The sequence below is a fragment of the Hemiscyllium ocellatum genome, chromosome 45 (genome assembly GCF_020745735.1).
Source record: "Hemiscyllium ocellatum isolate sHemOce1 chromosome 45, sHemOce1.pat.X.cur, whole genome shotgun sequence".
In the NCBI taxonomy this organism is placed as follows: Eukaryota; Metazoa; Chordata; class Chondrichthyes; order Orectolobiformes; family Hemiscylliidae; genus Hemiscyllium; species Hemiscyllium ocellatum.
In genome coordinates this window covers 15,257,928-15,273,686 of record NC_083445.1, presented here as the reverse complement: position 1 = coordinate 15,273,686, position 15,759 = coordinate 15,257,928, and positions in this window count along the sequence as shown.

The following is a 15,759-nucleotide window of genomic DNA, read 5'->3' as shown; positions in this document are numbered from 1 at the left end:
TGTTGTGAGAGAAACAGAAAAAGCAAGAGGTGACATCGGTGAGAATACAGTCATCTGCCTTCTTTCAACAGAGAAAGGAGAATAGGATGGGCGAGAGGCACAGGGGAAGGGGCTAGAAGAGCTGGGAGTTAGAGCAAAAGAAAAAAGTACAAGGGATGGGAAGGGAGGAGATGGGAGAGCACGGGTGAAAAGAGGGGACATGAAGAACCAGAAGACAGAACTGGGAGTGAGAACAGGAGAGAAAGAAACAGGGAGAATGCAGAGGAAGGGTAGTGAGGACAGAGAAGTCAGGGTCAGGAAGAGATGTTCGAGGGGGACGAGAGAGGATAGGCTCACAAAAATGAGCTGGAGGGAAGGGAAGGAAGAAGGAAGAGGAGACCAGTATAGGATGAGAAAGAATGGAAGGTGGAAGATGATAGAGGGGAGAAGAGCAATCAAAAAAATAATTAATAAAAGTTTTTACCCAGAAACAGCAAGCTACATCCGATTTTCATGTCAACAGTACTGTTTTCCTCAGGTGCTGTAATTGCTGCACTGTTTTGGTACCGAATGAGAAATACGTTCTCTGTATTATTTTTCATTTGTGATGATCCAATCAACAGGGGGAGGAAGTTAACTAATTTCCTGGGGCCCTGATCAAGATCAGAAAAAGAAAACTCATCTTTGTTGAAGTAATCTGACTGTATTCATTTCAACAGAGGCCGTATCAGGACCAACAAAAACAGGACCTTTTCTCAAGGTTTGGGGCTTCAGGAATGAATATCCTGCCCCGGGATTAGGAGCTACATTAGCAGCCACAATTTTCTAGAGACCACATTAACTGCAGCACTGCCCTAGTCATAATAACGATTCCCTTGGTATTAGCAACCTCAACTAAGACATCATAAGGCAACGGTTAAATTTCATCCAAACTGAGAGACACTACTTTCATGAACCATAACAGAATCCAATTTGATTTGAATGCACATTCAGCATGAAGTTTGAATAAAAGTCCTGAAAATTTTAAGAAAGCATTTTTATTACTAACCTTGACATTGCAGAACTGATATTCTGTCATGAAAGGTATTGAGGTAGTTCTGGTGAGAGGTCCTGGAATTGTGGCATAACCCTGACCAGAGAAGTCATTGAACTAATCACTGAACTATTTCACACTTAAGCAGCTTCTTCTTAAATACAGCTATATTTAACTATTCCTTATGGTTGCAAGTTTCACTTTCTCAACAAGTCGTTTCTCCTGAAATCTCAACTGCATTTATTTATATCCATTGAATTGATTTTTGTAGAGGAGAAAATGAAGATTGCAGATGTTGGAGATCAGAGTCAAAAAGTGTGCTGCTGGAAAAGCACAGCTGGTCAGGCAGCATCCGAGAAGCAGGAGAGTCAATATTTCAAGCATAAGCACTTCATATTTGTCGAGTCCACTTGATTAAAAAAAAGCCTTTGTAATTTTAAAGCGTAATAGAACCTCCAGCAGCAGATGGTGACAGCGAGGGAGAGCAGCTGGAGCAGTAAAAGAAAGGGTCCCTCTGAGGAGAAGGCAGCCTTATGGGGACTCAAACATTCGAGCAATTGCAACACAACTGATCCTTCTAAGCACGCGACTACTTTGCAGACAGGCATGATGTAGTTGTTGGATTGGCAACTTTCAAGCAGGGAAGTATGTAGCATGTGATGATGGTCAGGCAGAGCCACTGGAACAGTTGATTGGACCCTCTCTGGAAAAAAGAATGTCTCTGGGAGAAGGATTTCTCATTGGAAAATGGAGCAGACATACAAAAGCTTCCTGAACCCAATGTCCACCCCAGGCTTCATTCCTTGTAAATATCTCCTTGTTTAGCCTTAATTTTTCCTTAATGATTATAATGATTTGATGCCAGTGGAATGATCTTTGGGCTGTCCATGTATTCAAATCTCATGTTGCAATAGGCTACTAGGCTGCTTCCTCCACCCTGAACGGAAGAGCACTAACCTTTCAATCTAGAACCAATGCTAATGATCCAGAGGCCAGGAATTGGATCCCAATGCATAACCTGAGAAATGGAATGAAATGTCATCTCCCAGTCTGTGCTTGATCCTCCAGAAATGTTAAGACATACCAATGTACTTCAGAGCTTATTAAAACATCATGTTTCTGGATATTTGGATCATAATGCAACTAAATGCAGAGACTGTCAGTGGTCAATAAGCCTGTCTAAGTTCCTGTCATTTCAGATGTTTTCAGAACGAAAAGAACAATGTTAATGTAATCAAACAATATTCGGGATCAACTTTCTAGTCCTAAGAAATCATTAAGACTGTAAAGGCTCTCTGGTCTGTAAACTGTCCATCCAAACTGATGAAAGAAACAATAAAGTGAATTAAAATCAGTCTCACCCAAGTCAGAAAATTCTTCATAATGGGACCAATTCATACATTAAACATCAAACTGAATGTGATGACGAAGTTTGATAGTGTCAAGGGAAATTTATTCTGTACCTAGCCTGTGGTTGTTCCTGAGATGGACTAACTATCAGATGGTACAATACAGAATTTGATCTGTCTCTGGCAACAAGAGGAGATCGGTTGCTTTGCCCAGCACATGGTAATATAAAGATGAATTAGAACCCTAAGCGTTTATAAACATTTCCTACTTAAAATATTGTTTGTAAGAGATTGCCAGCTAGAAAAAGCCAGCGGATTTGAATTCCATGACTGTCTGACAGAGTCCTGTGTGAAATTAAAGGACTGGTGTGCATTGTCAGGAAAGTTTTAATCATGCAGAACCTTAACAAGAAGCAATAATAACGGAGCTGACTATCTCTCCCTCCTTAGAATTCTTTGAATAGGTAACAAGTAGGTTAGACAAGGGAAACCCAGTGATGTTATTTATCTCGACTTCCTTGATGAGGTGCCTCACGGGAGGCTGCTGAGTAAGGTGAGGGCCCATGGTGTTTGAGGTGAGCTACTGGCATGGATTGGGGATTGGCTGTCTGACAGAAGGCAGAGAGTTGGGACAAAAGGTTCTTTTTCAGAATGGCAGCCCGTGACATGTGGTGTCTCGCAGGGTTCTGCGTTGGGGCTGCAGCTGTTCACTTTATAAATTAGTGATCTGGATGAAGGGACTGGGGGCATTCTGGCAAACTTTGCCAATGATACAAAGTTAGGTGGACAAGTAGGTAGTACCGAGGAGGTGGGGAGGCTGCATAAAGATTTAGACAGTTTGGGAGAGTGGTCCAGGAAATGCAAGGTCTTGTACTCTGGAGAGATCTAACAGAAACTTATAAGATAATGCATGGCTTAGGAAGGATGGATGCTGGGAAGTTGTTTCCGTTAGGCAGGGAGACAAGGACCTGTGGGCACAGCCGTGGAATTAGAGGAGGTCAATTTAGGATGGAAATAAGGAGATATTTCTTCAGTCACAGAGTGGTGGGCCTGTGGAATTCATTGTCACGGAGTGCAGTGGAGGTCGAGACGTTAAATGTCTTCAAGGCAGAGATTGATAAATTTTTGATCTCGTAAGGAATTAAGAGCTATGGGGAGGGTGTGGATAAGTGGAGTTGAAATGTCCATCAGCCATGATTAAATGGCAGAGTGGACTCAATGGACCAAATGGCCTTACTTCCGCTCCTAACCAATGATACCCACTTGCCATTAAAGATCCAAAAAAAATACAATGCTCTAGTTAGAATCTGACCAGAACACGGTACACCAAATCTTTTTGATTCATATTTACATCCTCTGATTTGCTTGCAAAAGCCAGTGTTTTAATTACTTCTATCAAAACATGATGCGGAGGTGCCATGTTGGACTCTGAACAATCACCCCCGCCAACTCCCCACCCCACCCCCCATCCCATTTCTCTCGCAGCAACTCCCCCAGCCCCACGCCCTTCCCATTTACCTCTGAGCAACTTGATGTGGTCTCCGCTACACTGGGGAGACAGGATGCCAACTTGTGAAACGTTTCAGACAACATCTCTGGGATACATGCATCAATCAACCCCACTACCCTGACATGAGGTGGCATTCTGTCAGGAAGATCATAAGACATAGGAGTGGAAGGTTAGGCCCAGCATTTATGGTATGTCCCGAATTCCCCTTGAACTAAGTCGCTCGCTAGGCCTATTTCAGAGAGCAGTTAAGTGTCAATTGGTTAGCATAGCTGCCTCACAGCGAGAGGGACACAGGTTTGATTCTTGCCCCTGGGTGATTGGGTCTCTGTCGAGTTTTCACAACAAGGAAAGCAACCTTGGCCTATTCAATCTTTCCTCATAGTTGCAATTTTCAAATACTGGTAACAATCTTGTAAATCTCCTCTGTATTTTCAACATCAAATCTGTCCTCCCTCTAATGTAGTGGGCAGAACTACACACAAAACCCTTTGGCCTAACCAGTGTCAGAAAGCTGGAACCTAACCAGTTCTAGCATTGCATCCGTTCTCTTGCAAAAAATATGAAAGAAAGCCTCCCCATGCCTTCCTTAACAACTTATCTCCCAGTCCTGTCAACTTCAGAGACTTGGGGACACACACTCGGGGTCTCTCTCTTCCTTTAGCTCTCTCAGTGCCCTCCTTCCTGATTATTATTTGTTCCCTTGCTTTGTTTACCCTACCTAATGCATCACCTCATACTTCTCTGGATCAAATTCCATTTGCCATGATTCTGTCACCTCAACAAACCATTGGTACAATCCTGCAGATGACAGCCATTCTCCTATCAACTGCCCCGCGAATTGTTGTACCATTTGCAAATTTCCCACACATGGCTCCTTTATTGAAGTCTAAATGATTAACATATACCACAAGCAGCATAAGATCTAACACTGAGCCCTGTGGAACACCACTGAAATCCATTCACAAAAAAAAGTCTCTTCACTAAAGTATGATAGGTCAGTACTGTAGATGGGTCAGTTTTTGTCCATTGTGTGCAGGATGGTTTCCTGACACAGTATGTAGACAGACCAACAAAGGGCGATGCCACATTAGATTTGGTGCTGTTTAATGAACCCATCCAGGTGTTAGATTTAGAGTAGGTGAGCACTTTGGTGATAGTGACCACAATTCTGTTATGTTTACTTTAGTGCTGGAAATGGATAGGTATATACCACAGGGGAAGAGTTATAGCTGGGGGAAAGGCAATTAAGGTGCTATTGAGAGTTACAAGTTAGCCAGGAAAGACCTAAAGAAAGAGCTAAGAAGACATGAGAAGTCACTGGCGGATGAGATCAAGGAAAATCCCAAGGCTTTCTCTAGGTATATCAAGAATAAAAGAATGACTAGAGTAAGATTAGGGCCAATTAAGCACAGTAGTGGAAAGTTGTGCGTGGACTCAGATGAGATGGGGAAGTGCTAAATAAATACTTTTCATCAGTATTCACACTGGAGAAAGACAATATTGTTGAAGAGAATATTGAGATACAGGCTACTAGACTAGATTGGATTGAGGTTCACAAGGAGGAGGTGTTAGCAATTCTGGAAAGAGTGAAAATAGATAAGTCCCCTGTGCCAGATGGGAGTTATCCTAGGATTCTTTGGGAAAACCGGGAGGAGATTGCCAAGCCTTTGGCTTTGATCTCTATGTTGTCATTGTCTATAGGAATAGTGCCAGAAGACTGCAGGATAGCAAATGTTTTTCCCTTGTTCAAGAAGGGAAGTAGAGACAACCATGGTAATTATAGACCAGTGAACCATACTTTGGTTGTGCATAAGGTGTTGGAAAGGGTTATAAGAGATAGGATTTATAATCATCTAGAGAGGAATAAGTTGATTAGGGATCATCAACATGGTTTTGTGAAGGGTAGGTTGTGCCTCACAAACAATACTTATTAGTTCTTTGAGAATGTGACCAAACAGGTGGATGAGGGTAAAGTCATTGATGTGGTGTATATGGATTTCAGTGAGACATTTGATAAGGATCCCCTCCCCCCAGTAGGCTATTGCACAAAATACAGAGGCATGGGATTGAGGGTGATTTAGCAATTTGGATCAGAAATTGGCTGGCTGAAAGAGGACAGAGTGTGGTGGTTGATGGGAAATATTCATCCGGGAATTCAGTTACCAGTGGTACACCACAAGGATCTGTTTTGGGTCCACTGCTATTTGTCAATTTTATCAAAGACCTGGATGAGGGCATAGAAGGATAGGTTAGTAAATTTGCGGATGACAATAAGGTCACTAGAGTTGTGGATAGTGCTGAAGGATATTGTAGGTTACAGAGGGACATAGATAAGCTGCAGAGCTGGGCTCAGAGGTGGAAAATGGAATTTAACGTGGAAAAGTGTGAGATGATCCACTTTGGAAGGAATATTGGGAATACAGAGTACTGGGCGAATGGTAAGGTTCTTGGCAGTGTAGATGAGCAGAGCGATCTCAGTGTCCAGATACATAGATCCTTGAAAGTTGCCACCCAGGTTAATAGGGTTGTTAAGAAGGCATATGGTGTGTTAGCTTTTCTTGATGGAGGGATTGAGTTTCGGAGCCATGAGGTCATGCTGCAGCTATACAAAACTCTGGTGCGGCCGCACTTGGGAGTATTGCGTACAGTTTTGGTCACCGCATTATAGGAAGGATGTGGAAGCTTTCGAAAAGGTTCAGAGGAGAGTTACTCGGATGTTGTCTGGGATGGAGGGAAGGTCTTATGAGGAAAGTCTGATGGACTTGAGGCTGTTTTTGTTAGAGAGAAGAAGGTTGAGAGGTGACTTAATTAGATGGTTAGATATGTCAGCCTGGAGCTCAGTGACCAGAGGTGTTCTGCAGGGAACTGTTCTGGGATCTCTGCTCTTTGTGATTTTTATAAATGACTTGGATGAGGAAGTGGAAGGGTGCTTTAGTAAGTTTGCCGATGATTCAAAGGTTGGTGGAGTGGTGGATTATGTGGAGGGCTGTTGTAGGTTGTAACAGGACATTAACAGAATGCAGAGTTGGGCTGAGAATTGGCAGATGGAGATCAACCTTGGAAAGTGTGAAGTGATTCATCTTGGAAGGTGAAATTTGAATTACAGGGTTAAAGGCAGGATTCTTGGAAGTTTGGAAGAACAGAGGAATCCCGGGGTTCATGTCCATAGATCCCTCAAAGTTGCCACCCAAGTTGATAGAGTTGTTATGAAGGTGTATTTTGTGTTGGCTTTCATGAGCAGGGGATTAAGTTTAAGAGTCGCGAGGTTATACTGCAGCTCTATAAAACCCTGGTTAGACCACACTTGGAATATTGTGTTCAGTTCTGGTCACCTCATAATAGGAAGGATGTGGAAGTTTTAGAGAGGGTGCAGAGGAGATTTACCAGGATGCTGCCTGGACTGGAGGGCATGTCTTTTGAAAAAAGGTTGAGAGAGCTAGGGCTTTTCTCATTGGAGCGAAGAAGGGTGACAGGTGATTTCCTCAGATGGCAATGGCTAGCACGAGGGACATAGCTTTAAATTGAGGGGTGATAGATACAGGACAGATATCAGAGATAGTTTCTTTACTTAGAGAGTAGTAGGGATGTGGAACACACTGCCTGCAACAGTAGCAGACTTGCCAAACTTAAGGGCATTTAAATGGTCACGGGATAGGCATATGGATGAGAATGGAATTGTGTGGGTTAGATGGGTTTCAGATTGGCTTCACAGGTCGACACAACATTGAGGGCCGAAGTGCCTGCACTGCACTACATTAATGTAATATTCAATGTTCTGTGTACCAGTCCTCTTTGATTCCTGTAATTTTGGATCTGACTCACCACAATCCCCTGCTGAATTTTTCCATCAATTTCTGTTTTAGAACACCAAACTTAGAACAGTACAGCACAGTACGGACCCTTTGTCCCCCAATGTTGTGCTGACCTTTAATCCTACTCTAAGATCAAACTAACCTATATACACCTCATTTTGCTGTCATCCATGTGCCTATCCATGAGTCACTTAGATGTCCCTAATATATCTGACTCTACTAGCACTACTGGCAGTGCATTACAACTCCCTGTCTAAAGAACCTACCTCTGATATCTGCCCTAAACCATTCTCCAATCACCTCAAAATTATGCCCCCTTGTGATAGCCATTTCCACCCAGGGAAAAAGTTTCTGGCTATCCACTCTATCTCAGCCTCTCATCATCTTATACACCTCTATGAAATCACTTGTCACCCTTCTTCGCTCCAATGAGAAAAGCCCTAGCTCTCTCAACCTTTTTTCAAAAGACATGCCCTCCAGTCCAGGCAGCATCCTGGTAAATCTCCTCTGCACCCTCTCTAAAACTTCCACATCCTTCCTATTATGAGGTGACCAGAACTGAACACAATATTCCAAGTGTGGTCTAACCAGGGTTTTACAGAGCTGCAGTATAACCTCGCGACTCTTAAACTTAATCCCCTGCTCATGAAAGCCAACACAAAATACACCTTCATAACAACTCTATCAACTTGGGTGGCAACTTTGAGGGATCTATGGACATGAACCCCGGGATTCCTCTGTTCTTCCAAACTTCCAAGAATCCTGCCTTTAACCCTGTAATTCAAATTTCACCTTCCAAGATGAATCACTTCACACTTTCCAAGGTTGATCTCCATCTGCCAATTCTCAGCCCAACTCTGCATTCTGTTAATGTCCTGTTACAACCTACAACAGCCCTCCACATAATCCACCACTCCACCAACCTTTGAATCATCGGCAAACTTACTAAAGCACCCTTCCACTTCCTCATCCAAGTCATTTATAAAAATCACAAAGAGCAGAGATCCCAGAACAGTTCCCTGCGGAACACCTCTGGTCACTGAGCTCCAGGCTGAGTACTCTCCATCTACTGCCTTCTATGGGCCAGCGAAATTGGTATCCAGATATCCAAATTTCCCTGTATCCCATGCCTCCTTACTTTCTGAATGAACTTACCAAGACGAACCTTATCAAATGGCTTGCTAAAATCCATGTACACCATATCCACTGCTTTATGTTCATCAATGTGTTTTGTCACATCCTCAAAGAATTCAATCAGGCTTGTGAGGCATCCTTTCTCTCAGAATCCGCTCTTATAGTTTGCCTATCACTGATGTAAGACTGACTGATCTGTAATTCCCTGAGTTATCTCTAGACCCCTTCTTGAACTAGGAAATAATATTTGCCATCCTCCAATCATCTGGTACTACTCCAGTGGACAGTAAGCATGTAAAGATCATTGCCAAAGACGCAGCAATGTCTTCTCTTACTTCCCGTATAAACCTTGGGAATACCCTGCTCAGCCCATGGGACTTATCTATATTCATGTTTTTCAAAATTTGCAGCACATCCTCCTTCTTAACATCAACCTGTTTGAGCATATCAGCTTGTTTCACATTGTTCCTCACAAACAATAAAGTCCCTCTCACTAGTGAATACTGAAGCAAAGTATTCATTAAGGACCTCCCCAACCTCTTCTGAATCCAAGCACAAGTACCCTCCACTATTCCTGCTCAGCCCTACCTTCATTCTGGCCATCCTCTTGTGCCTCACACAAGTGTAGAACGCCTTGGGGTTTTTCATAATTCTACAGGCCAAAGCTCTTTCATGCCCCCTTCTAGCTCTCCTAAGTCCATGCTTCAGTTTCTTCCCAGTTACCTTGTAATTCTCTAGGACTCTGTCTGACCCTAGCCTCCTCAAACTTAAGTAAGTTTCCTTCTTCCTCTTGACTAGATGTTCCACATCTTGTCGTCGAAGGTTCCTTCACCCTACCATCCCTTCGTTGCCTCAGTGGGACAAATCTATCCAAGTGCTTCTGAAACAATCTCCACATTTCTGTCATGCATTTCCATGAGAATGCCTGTTCCCAATTTATGCTTCATAGTTCCTGCCAAATAGCATTGGAAATCCCCTCGCTCCCAATTAAATACTTTCCCATACCATCTGCTCCTATCTCTCTCCATGACTATAGTAAAGGTCAGGGAGTTGTGATCACTGTCATGAAAATGCTCTCCCACTGAGAGATCTGACACCTGACCTAGTTCATTGCTAAGCACCAAATCCAATATGGCCTACCTTCTAGTTGGCTTATCTACATATTGAGCTTATCTACATATTGACATACCCGGCAATTTGAGCATCCTGAAACCGTGCACCAGGCAGTCAACATAACCTTTAGGACTCTCAATCCTGGCCACAGAGAACAGGATCTATTCCCTTGATTGCAACCACATTTCTTTTTCTCCCCCTTCTTGAATGGCTCCCTGTTTGACAGAGCTATGGACAATTTGCTTCTCCTCACTGCACTCCCCACTCTCATTCAGGCAGAGTAAGAATATCAAATCTGTTTGACAAACCTGTAAGGCTGAGGCTTCTTCAGCTCTACCTCCTGGATTTCTTTACTTGTCTTGCTCATAGGTATTCATTCCAGTTCCTGACTAAGGACCAAATTTGAGTTAGTTAATTTAAAGGGTGTTACTGCCTCCTGAAACACAACAAGCAGGTAACTCTCTCCCTTGCTGATGTATTCAAAGCTCTGACTGTAACTCATCAGTAACTCTGAGCACGGAATTCCTCAAGGAACCAACACTTGCTTCAGATGTGGTCACGATAAATTGCAAAGGGGTCCACCAACTCCAACATTGTGCAGTTACAACATGTCGCCTGACCCAGCAACTCTGTCTTAATTAGTTATGTGATGATACTATTGCTTTAAGGGGTATGTTTTGTCCTTTTGGTTTTGAAGAGAGGAATTGAACTGTCTATTGAAATCACATAATGGAAACAGCTTGTGAGGTCTTGGGTCTTTTCTTAAAATGAGGACAACAGAAGCAGCCTGAATGGGTGGGACAAACTTGCAACAGAACCAGGAGTTTTGGTTCTAGATTTTCAGTATTAGCAGTTGCTGAGGTCTTGAAGTTAGATGTAGAAGCTTTTTTATTCCTATCTCTATTAGGAAGCTGGGGGTTCTCTTCCTGTTGCTGGAATTGCATGTGAGACAATCTGTTTATTCTGCCTTTGCCTTTGTCAAAGGTGAGTTTATGGGATTTATTACATTGGAACAGTTACTCTTTTGGAGTTAAATAATCTGTTATTCTGTGAAGGTTGCCAATGGAGCTGTTATTTCAATTTCTTCTGTCTTTCATTGTATTTTATCAACAGTGTATGAATTAAAAGTGTTTTGATTAACGTTACACTGAACTCAAAAATAAGAAAAAAGTTAGGGTCAAGACTATCTTCTGAATATATTTTGAGGGGATTTAGTCTGGTCCATAACAAATTCAGGGCTCTCATCAGGATCAAAATTACTAATTCAGGTTTGGGTTTTGGATTGTTGGTGTTAAAGCCAGTGGGTGGTGAATGGTAATGTTTTTTAGTTTGGGTGCTGAATTAAATTTGGTTGGTTTAAACAAGGTGTGCCTTGTGTAGTATTGCCTCCTTCAGTCACTAAGAGCTTCCTGACAGTGGAAGCAGTATCTTCAGGAATTTTACAGAAAGTAAGTAAGATAAAGCTTTTTAAATTAGTAAATAAGCTAAAGTTGGTGTTGCCTGTGACTGTGAGGAAATGGGAGAAAATTGTGGCAATTGTTCAGAATTTACAATTGCCAGAAATACCATCCGTATCCTTGGAAATGGCTAAAATGAAGCAGCTTGAACATGGAAAGGAAATGAAACAGTTGGACTTACAATTAAAAGTGGAGGGGAGAAAGAAAAGGAGTGGAAGACCTTAGCTGAAGAAAGGGAGAAAGAGAGAGGTATTGAACTTCAGAGGTTGGAAACAAACTCTCAAAATCAATGTAAAATGGCAGAGGTAGAGATGAAAAGTAGGAATAGTGATGAGGAAAGTGATGGGGAGCAATCCCATTGTAGCCAAGGTCCTGGTGGGGATCTTCTAGGAGAAAGTGAGGACTGCAGATGCTGGAGATCAGAGCTAAAAATGTGTTGCTGGAAAAGCGCAGCAGGTCAGGCAGCATCCAAGAAGCAGGAGAATCAACGTTTCGGGCATGAGCCTGAACTTAGGGAAGAAAGATCAAAACCACAGTACAATAAACAAGAGAGAGAACAGGGACCACACGGGAGGTAAAAAAGAAAGATTGATTAGGCAGGAACTTTCAAAGCTGACTGTCTATGCTGTTTAGTTTCAAGTATCTATGGACATCAGAGTTCAGTCTGGAAAAAACAACGGACTGTCCAACTTCACTTTATATAATGGAAGAGTGCTCTTTTTACCATGAATTCCACATATTACCATCGTTTCTGGCAATACTCCTTCTGAATTACATACCTCCTCAGCTTCCTAAAGTTGAATTTCCTGAAGGAGGGCTCATGCCCGAAACGTCGATTCTCCTGCTCCTTGGATGCTGCCTGACCTACTGCGCTTTTCCAGCAACACATTTTCAGGCCTGGTGGGGATCTGTTTAAATATGTCCAAGTATTGTCCAAGTTTGACAAGAAGCAATGTAGAAGCCTTTTTCATTTCATTTGAGAAAGTGATTAAACAAATGAAATGGCCGGTGACCACATGCGTATTGTTGATCCAAAGAAAGTTGGCAGGTAGAACTAGTGAGGTATTTCCATCACCATCACGGGAGGTAGCTGGGGAGTACGATAGGGTTAACAAAAGCCATCTAAAGTGCATATAGCTAATACCAGAAACCTACAGAAAACATTTCAGGAATCGAAGGACAGAATCTGGTTAAACACACACTGAGTTTGAAAAGATTAAAGTAATTTTGATAGGTGGATACAGCAATTGAAAATAGATCAAACATATGATGCTTTCAGGGAGATGATTATTTTGGAAGAGTTCAAAAATTCACTTCCTGATGTCGTGAGAACTCATGTGGAAGAGCAGAGAGTTAAGAATGCAAGATTAGCAGCTGAAATGGCAGGTGATTAAGAGTTTGATTCATAAATCAAAATTTGGTTTCCAACATCAATTTCAATCCGTGTGGGACAGAAATCGATGAAGAAAGAAATCCTCAGGTGTGAGGGAAAATGGGATCTCATTGAAGAAAGTGAAGACAGCCTAGCACAGGGTAAAAAGGAAACCCATGAGGGGGGAAACACTGTCAAGGTGTATTCACTGCAATAAAGTCGGCCATAAAAAATCAGTGTTGGTGGTTTAGAGAAAGCACTGGGAAGACAGACAATTAAACAGGATAAGCCAGTGAGTTTTGTTAAGGTGCTAACCTTAAAAAAGCTGCAAAAGAATGTACAACCTGATCAGGGGTTGGTTGAGAAGAAAGTGCTTCATCTCTTTAAAGAACTTGCTTGCTTGAGTAAGGTTTACACATGTATGCCAGGAGGAGCGGGTAAAGAAATTAACATTCTCAGCGACATGGGAACAAGTCAATCTTTGAAGGTGAAAGCTGTGGAGTATTGCCAGAAACGATGGTAATATGTGGAATTCAGACACTCTATACAATCAACACAGGAATTCTTGGACATCAACAGAAATATACACATAGACAAGGAAGAAACCATGGCCTCATTTGATGTAACGGCACTGTTCACCTCTATCGATAAAACCCTAGCCAGAGAAACAATATCCAACCTGCTGGACATACAGAACAGACAACAGGACGTTGAACCTATCAACAAAGACGGCATACTTAAACTACTGGACCTGTGCCTCACAACACACTTCACATTCAACAACCAGACATACGAACAAATCAACGGCACACCCATCTCTGGACTCATAGCAGAAGCAGTAATGCAAAGGTTAGAACAAACAGTCTTATCGCAAATTTAACCCAAACTCTGGGTCAGATATGTGGATGACACCTTTGTAATCATTAAAAACACAGAAAGAGAGAACACACACCGGATCATCAATGCCACACTCACAGGAATCCGATTCACGAGAGAGGAAGCAAAGGACAACCAACTCCCATTCCTAGACGTGATGGTACAGAGAACACCGAATGGAGAATTCAGCACAAAGGTATACAGGAAAGCCACACACACAGATCAAGTCCTGAACTATGAAAGCAACCACCACAACACACACAAAAGAAGTTGCATCAATACACTGTTCAAAAGGGCCACAACACACTGCAGTACACCAGAACTGCAAAAAGAGGAAGAAGAACACCTATACAATGTATTCGCCAAAAATGGATACCCGCGCAATTTCATCAACAGATGCCTAAGGGAAAGACAATGGAACGAGTACATGCCGCAACCCAAAGGACTAGCCACACTACCATAAATCAGGAGCATTTCTGAACTGACAGCCAGACTACTGCGATCACTAGGACTCATAACAGCACACAAACCAACAGCCACTCTCAGACAACAACTCAACAGAACCAAGGATCCGATAGCCAGCATGAGCAAAACCAATGTAGTGTACAAAATCCCATGCAAGGACTGCACAAAACACTACATAGGACAAAGACAAAGACAGCTAACGATCCGTATCCATGAACACCAACTAGCCACGAAATGACATGACCAGCTATCCTTAGTAGCCACACACGCAGATGACAAGCAACATGAATTTGACTGGGACAACACTACTATTATAGGGCAAGCCAAACAGAAAACAGCCAGGGAATTCCTAGAGGCATGGCACTCATCCACAGATTCTATCAACAAACACATCGACCTGGACCCAATATACCGGCCACTGCAGTGGACAGCTGGAACTGACAACCAGAAGCGGCAGAGACAAACCACTATAAATGCTGGAGAAAACATCACAGAAGCGCTTCACAGGAGGCTCCCAATCACTGAGGATGTCACCTAGACAGGGAACGAAACGTTTGCAACACAACTTCCCAGCTCGGCGAACAGAACCACAACAACAGTGACTAGGGAAAGAACAGAGCCTTTAAAGGTTATCAATGCTGCCTATGTGTGGAACCGCAGGAAATGGGTGAGATAAAAGATGAGTATTTTGCATCAGTATTTACTGTTGAGAACAATATGGAAGCTGGAGATATTGGTCAGAACATTGAGTATAGGAGTTGGGAGGTTATGCTGTGGTTGTAGACAACATTGGTTAAGCCACTTTTGGAATACTGTGTTCAATTCTGGGCAGGATTCAAAAAAGACTGACAAGGATATCACCAGGTTTGGAGGGTTTGAGCTATAGGGAGAGGCTAATAGGTTGGGGCTATTTTCTCTGGAGTATCGGAGGTTGAAGGGCGACATTATAGAGGTTTACAAAATCAGGAAAAGCACGGATATTGTGAACAGTCAAGGTCTTTTCTGCAGGGTAGGGGATTCCAAAACTGGATGGCATAGGTTTAAGGTGAGGGGGTAAAGATTTAAAAGGGAGTTGTTATGGACCAGGCCAGACTCCTTCAAAGCATTTCAAGGAAGTATCCCAGACCCTAATTTTGTGAGTTGTTTTAAGCAGATGTATAGTGGATATTCCAGGAGAGATGCAGCTGGTCAAACCACTCAGTTGTAAACAAAACAGAATTTATTTACAAGATTACCAAATGAAACACAAACAAAAGAGAACAGAATACCGAATGACTTAACCTATCCGACAACCCAACAGTTTATCCCAATCTAATGATGCTGTTCCCAATACTTGCAAAATCCCCATCAATACCCCCTGACACAAAAGGTAACATCAAACCCAGGAGAGAAGCCAGGGAGAGAGGAAGATCAGCCTGGACTCGCTTCTTTGGGTCCAGCAGCTTTTTTCAACTCTACTGTGCTAAAACCAAAGCAAACCAAACCAGAGTAAAGCTGAGCTTGGAGAACTGGCCACTCCCTTTCTTTGCATAAGTGTTTTTTGTTAAAACTTAAAAGCCTTTTTCCTGAGGCAGTATCTGTTAGCTACTATCAAGTTGGCTGTAAAACCAATCCAAATCTAGACTTTTCGAAGTCTGTGTCTTTTACAACCTCTCTGAA